A 6867-nucleotide genomic window follows, 5' to 3' on the forward strand; every position below is an offset into this window, starting at 1 on the left:
CAGGTTCTTCACACGTGTGCTAGAAACAGCGTGTCACCAAGGAGCACCACGCACCCCTAGGCACAGCCTTTGCAGTTTACAAATCCCCAGGCACTGCCCTCCACATTTACGATCACGCTCCTTGCTTCCCAGGACCCCATTCAGCAGATCCACGCTAGATAGTGAAGGCGTCACAGAGACCTCATAATAGAATAGCTGGGGCACAAGGAGCCCCTAGCAAGGTCTCCAAGGGGCAGGGGCTGAGGGAGAGTGGGGACGCAGGACCCTGTCCCCAGCCTCCCAGCTCTGGCCGTGCATCATTCCAGCTTATTTCTTGCTCTGATATGAATGTGTCTGCCCTCGGCCGTACCTCCCCTAGGGCCCCACTCACCAACGAGCAGGTGGGCACATAGCCCCACACGGCCTCACCAGGGGGCGAGGGCCAGCCTTTTGCCTCCACCGTCCCACCTACAGAAGAGACAGGACGAAGCCTCCAAAGTGTCCCCCGGAATGGATCAAAGTCGCTCTGCCCGACCACGGTCAGGGCTGAGGACTGGGCAGACAAAGACAGCCACTGACCACTTCCTCCCACTTCCTGCCCGACAACATGAGGCCTGAAGCTCACTGTGCACCCTGGGGAGGATAAAAGGGCCACACCGACTACTGGCAAAGAAGCCCTGGCCTTAGCAACAGGGCCGGGTCACTAACCTGGGCTGTCCGAACCTACCAATGCCTTCTCAGCCCAGAAGGATGGGCTTCGGAGTCAGGCGAGGCTGGGGCCAGACACAACTCTGCCACTCAGCTGACAGGCTCCAGCTGGGGCCAGCCTCCCAGGTGTGCTGGGGTCACAGACATGACCAGCTCGGCCCCTCGATGCTGGAGGGAGATTGGCCCTACAGTAGGAGGACAGACGCTGTGTTGGAGGCATGCAGAGTGCAGTTAAAATTTAGGAGGTAGGACCCTGGCTCTGCCCAGAGAGTTGGGGAAATCTTCCTGGAAAGAGGGCAGCTCACTGCCGAGACCCATCAGGGGAAACTGAGGTTGGCTGCTGCGGCTTCTGGGGAGCAGACCTGGTGATCCTCAGCAACTAGAGTTCCTGAGTCCAAGCGTCCATTGGGAGCAAGACCCTGACCCTAGCAAGAGAGGGACAAATCATCTGCCCTGGGTTCAGGGATCAGAGAGGGTCAAGACCTGCCTCAGGTCACACAGTAAAGCTGGCAAAGTCTAGCAGAGCCAAGAGCGGGAAGCTCAGCCAGGAGATGTTTCAGGATCCAGCCCCAGAAGCTTGAGGATCAAGCCCGTGTTTTCCTGGCGTCACTCATCCTCATACCCTTCCACTCGCAAGATTCCAGCCCCAAGAATCCAGCCAGAAACAAAAGCCACTTCTTTTTGCCCAAAGTTTGGGAAGAGACAGGGAGCTCCTCCTCTCCACGCTGCTCTGACCAGAGTAACCTCATTCCCAAATCGAGGCTGTAACTTCAGCCCTGCAGCCTTCCCACCCCATTCACAAAATGGTAAAACGAGGCACAGACCAGGCGGTAACTGGCCCTGGGTCCTAGACCAAGGCCGTGCCTTTCAGGCATTTCCTCTACAAGCCCACAGCGGAGTGGAGGTGCTGGCACAACCAGGCTTGAAGCAGGAAGCAGGAGCAAGGAAGTGGGCAGCTAGCCGTTAGTCACCAGGGTGCCGGCATTCCAAGCCGCCTGGTGCCTCACCTGCATGCTGACCCTGCCAAACAGGCACCCCGGCTGCCCCGCCCCTCAGTTCGCAGCTAGGGTGTCCCCACAGCACAGATGTGGCCATGGCCAGGGCAAGTCACCCAAGGGGGCAGGGCGAGGGTGCTGCTTCTCCTTAGGTGGCTACCCTTACGCAGAGATAGTCACAGAGCCTGGACCTGGGCCTGGCCTTGCCCCTACCTACCCAGCTGACCCTGGACCTCGGTTTCCCCACCTGTCAGCTCTGGACAGACTCAACTGCACAGACCAAAAAACAGCCCAGAGCAGAGCGAGCTCCCATTTGGCAGCACTGCTTCCCGCACCCAGCTCAGCGCTGGGGGAAGCCCCCAGCCCCGCCAGGCCTGTGTTCTCAGCCAGGTCCCTGTGCTCATCCCTCCTCCTGGGCTTCTGTTAGTGAGTGGTTGCCATGGATACCAGTCTCAGCTTCTTTGGCAGAAAAGGACTCCCCCAGGGCAGGACTCTGCCTCTCCTCACCAGCCCCCACCCCGCCCAGCCCCTAATGCCCAGTATGCCCCGCACTGGATCACAGAAGGGAAAACAGGGCTCCGGAAGAGAACGGGTGCCCCAGAGAAGTTGGGGAAGGAACTCAGCTCTCACATAGTCATTCACCAGCCACAAACAGGGCCCGGGCCAGGCAGGCCTGGTTCCAGGAGCAAAACGCTGCCACCCACACCCTCAGATCTGCTTCCATTTCACAGATGGGAGAACGGAAGCCTGGGGGTAAAGACGACCTGGGCACCGGGAAGCAGAGCTGAGAAGAGGGGGCCCAGGACCCCTGCCTCAGGGCCTCCCTCTGTCTCCTGACCTGGCAAACATGGGTGAGCTCAGAATGCAGAGTGGGTAGCTGGAAGGCTGGTAGGGGTCAAGGGAGCACCATACCCTGGGGGTGCTCAAACTGCCTGGGCTAAACGGACCTGAAATGTATTTGCCCAGAGGGCTCCTGCCCTGGCAAGCAGTCAGACACAGGGGGCACAGCCCCTCCTCCACCTGAGGCCTGGGGCAGACAGAATGCTGCACTGAGGCGCAGGCCCTGCTCCGCCCTGCCCTGTGACCTTGGGCAAGTGCCTTTGTTCTCTGAGCATCGGTGTCTCCATCTGTACAAGGAGGTGGAGAGAAGGGTTTAGCCGAGGTTTCTGGGCTGCCTCAGTCCCGTAGATCTGAAGCGACACTCAGTAGGAAAAGCAGGAAGGGGAGCCTGGCTCTCCTCACCTGGTTCGGAGGCCGGCTGCCCTCAGGGGGTTCTTATGGGGAGGAGGGGAGGCCATAATTAACTGGGTCGCAGGGTGGCGCTGGGAATGCCGGTACAGAGGCAGGACTGCGAGTTCCCAGGACGGAGACCAGTCCGGGTGGAGCAGGGAGGGGTTTACAAAAGCATCCTGAAAGGGACGGTCATACACAGAGAAAAATGGGAAGGGCATCGTGGCCTGAGCACAGCGTGAGCAGAGGCATGAAAGAGAAGGCAGCTGACGTTTATGAGGTCCCCCTAGGAGTCTGGCCTTGTCCCAGATGCTGAGATACATTCTCATTTATTCCCTCCAACCCAGGAGGTGGAGAGGGAGAAATGATCACACAGAAGGCTCAGGAGATGTCTTCAAGGTCACACACTGGTAAGCCGAAGGGCCTGGACTCAAACTCTGGCAGCCAAGAACTACACTTGCCCTGTTCCCCCACGGCTCCTGACCACTGCCATTGACGTGTGCTGTCAGTGTAAAACATACACCAGAGTTCAAAGATTTAGTATGAAAAAAGAGGGACCAGCAGATGGCATAATCTTTATGTCACTGGACTTCCACATGCTGACTGGGGTTCGAGTCCCAGATCCGGCGGCTTGAAACTCATGCCGGCACATGTGCATGCACTCCCAAAATCCTGAGAAGAGAATGGAAGAGAAGGGATTGCGGCATGGCCATCCTCCTAGGGGTGATTTCTCACTTTCTGTCTCTCCAGGGAGTCCAAGAGCCCTATAGCAAAAAATCTCTCTTAAAAAAAGAACAATGCAAAATATCCCATTAATAACTTTTATAGTAATTACTTATTGAAATTACAAACAGATTGACTGAAATAAAATGTATCGTTAATTACCTGTACCTATGTTGGGTCTTCAACAAGTTCGTGGAAAATGCATATTATGAAAATCTATGAGGCTAGCTCTTTAGCCTAATGATTAAGGGATCTGGACCCCACATGGCTGACCACAGTTCAAATCCCAGCCCCTAGCAACTTGAAAAACTGTGTACAAGCATGCCCCAAATCCCCACAGGATGGAGAAATGGAGGAGAAGGGATGGTGATTATGTCCCCCCCTGAGGGTGGAGGGTTTTCTCCTTTCTCTCGCTCTGGGGAGCACATATGCCCTCTGGCTATTTTTTTAAAAAGGAAGGAAAAACTCTACACTTCAAAATGTCTGCACCAAAAATAAACTCATACTTTAATTCTATTTCCCATGAACTTTTTGAAGTCGTCTCTTTTTTTTTTTAACTTTTTTTTTTTTTCAATTGAGTAGGGTCTCACATGTGGCCTCAAACTCACAATCTTTCTGCCTCAGCCTCTGGAGTAGCTGGGATTTCAGGCGGGTGCCACAGCACTCGGTTATTCTGTAAACCTCACTACTAGAAACCTTGAAATCAATATGTAGCGTTCGTTACATTCTTTTTGGACAGACTAGTCTCTACTGCACAAAGCAGGAATATGTAGGACGGATTCAAAGAAAGAGAGTGGGGAATCTCTTCATCCTTTGATGGGGGAGCTGGAGCCAGTCTGAGGCTCCCAGAGGCCAGGTGACAAGGCTGCAGAGTGTCCATATCTCCACCTCTGTCCCAGCTGGCCAGCCGCAACAAGTGATCTCCTTAGCACAAGACACATGGAACCATCGTAATTACCATAGAGATAGTAAACATTCCTAAAGCTAAATTGGGGGGAAGGAGGAAGGAGAGGTGGACCATAAAGAGAGAGGGGGAGCCAGGCTTATCCGGAGAGGAAATCTGTGTACATTGTGTGTTGGGGGCAGGGCGGTGCACGAGCTCCTGCCACAGCCAGGCCAGGGAGGGATGCACAACCCAGGCGGGCGGGTGTTTGCACAGGGCTTTCCGGACCTTCCTCCCTACTGCTCCCCACCCGACCCTGACCAATTCACCAGAAATGTCCTATCTTGTTAACCCATTTCTCCGGGACCCAGCTAGGGAGAGCGGGGGACAGATAAGCACCAGACCTCCCTGATCCCACCCTTTCCCCCCTCTGCCTCTGGCAGAGTCAGTTCCCCCAGGAACGTCAGAGGGGGTGGTCTGGGGCGGAAAAAACAAGCTGGAAAGAGTTGCAGTGCCAGAAGCGGCACCATTCACTCCCCAGCGGAGAGGCGGAGGCTTACTGAGAGATGGAACACCAGCTTCTTCGTCCACTCTCTGGGCCATCTTGGACAAGGGCCACGCGGGAGCCTGGGTTCTCCCATCTGTGTCCATGAGCCTAGGCTGTATGGTTACAGATCTCTGGTGTTCTCTGATTTCTCCCCACAGGGTGGCACTTCAGCTCCCAGGTCCCAGGCAGCATGGCACACGCATGACAGGGTGGATGCACTTCGGGGAGGCTCAATATTTGTATGTCAGGCCAGAGCCAGAGTTTCCTGGGGACAGTGTGACCTAGAAACTGATACCACTAGTACCCACTTTCAAATCCCTCCAGTGGAGAAACGGAGCACCGGGGGGTTTTGAAGGCAGCGGGAATGGAGTAAGGGGAAGCTCTGCTCTCCCACCAGAATGCTCCCTTTCCGTTTGTCATGAAACTTCAACAGAAAAGGAAACTGAGGCCCAGAGGCGGACACCCAGGTGGCACGTGGCTTATGCCAGGGCTCTCCTCCCAATTACCACAACATTCTCTGCAGAGTCTATCCAGAATGCCTCCTGCTGTACCCCTCCTTTCTCTCTGTCTTTCTTACGGGGGTAGCTCCAGGTTTTACTAAGCTGTGGTCAGGTGGGTTCCAGACCAGCATGCCAGGTACCCGGCACTGTTCTCCTCCCTCAGGGAGCCCCACCATGCCAGCCTGGGCAGAGTCCTCTCCTTGTAAGGCTGCACCATTCTCAATCAGGGGCAGCTCAGTCTGGGGGGAGTCCCCACCCCTGGACCTCTGAGAATTCTGGGAGAAGAGCCAACAGAGTGGAATCCCAGACCCACGTCCATTCTCAAAAGGCCCAGGGATCAGTCAATGCACACATGGGGAAACAGACCTAAAGGCAAGCTGAGACTGGCCCAAGGTCACACACCAGGCACATTGGGGCAAATCTGGGACTAGAACCCAGTGGTTCTATCGACCCCAAACCCATCCCCAAGGCTGATTCCCAGAGATGTTCACAGAGAATGAGGCCACCTCTCTCTAGCCCCAGAGGCTTGCGCCCTACCCCAGACTCCAAGCACCATAGAGAAGTGGGAGGCGTCTTCTGGTCTCTAGCCAGGGCCAGCTGCAAACCGCATCTTGGGTCCCCAGGCGCCGCGGACCCGCACCGCCCCTCCCTTTGCTCCCCGCAGCCCAGAGCCTTTGTCAGCCACGCGCTCACACGCTCACACACACATCCGCGCAGCCACGCGCGCACACACACGGTCTCCCTGGCGCACACCCGCAAGGGGCGCGCGCACTCGCCGCACGCACGCACGGGGGTGGAGGCGGCGGAGGAAGGAACTGACGGGCCGTGGACGGACAGACTGCCCGAGCTGGGAAAAAGGGGAGGAGAGGCCCAGGAACCTGCGGCTCAGGATGGGAGGGGGCGCGCAGCAAGAACGCAAAGAGACGCAGAGGAGACCCTCGGCTTAAGAGGACAACGGATGGGCCGTCAAGGGCTGGCGAGGACGCGCCTGCTGCTCCAGGGGTGGGGACTCCTCCAACCCTTGACCCTGAGTGTGTGGCGGGAGCCGGAGCTGAGGAGGTGGATTCTGGAAAGGACCCGTGGAGCACAGGGCCACCACTTGCCCAGTTGTGCCTGAGCAAAGGGCCCTTAGGGACCTCACGTAGAGCTTGGATACAGGAGGCCTGGGACCAAATGCTCTTGGGGTTCCTCGAGACTGGGGAGGGGGTTAGGGTTCGGGGTGGGTGGGGCACTCGCTCACCTGCCACGGTGTACCTGTCCAGGTAGTTGAGCACGTTGCCCAAGCTGAGGATGGCGGCAGCT

The sequence above is a fragment of the Tupaia chinensis genome, unplaced genomic scaffold (assembly GCF_000334495.1).
Source record: "Tupaia chinensis unplaced genomic scaffold, TupChi_1.0 Scaffold143973_1, whole genome shotgun sequence".
Taxonomy (NCBI): Eukaryota; Metazoa; Chordata; class Mammalia; order Scandentia; family Tupaiidae; genus Tupaia; species Tupaia belangeri.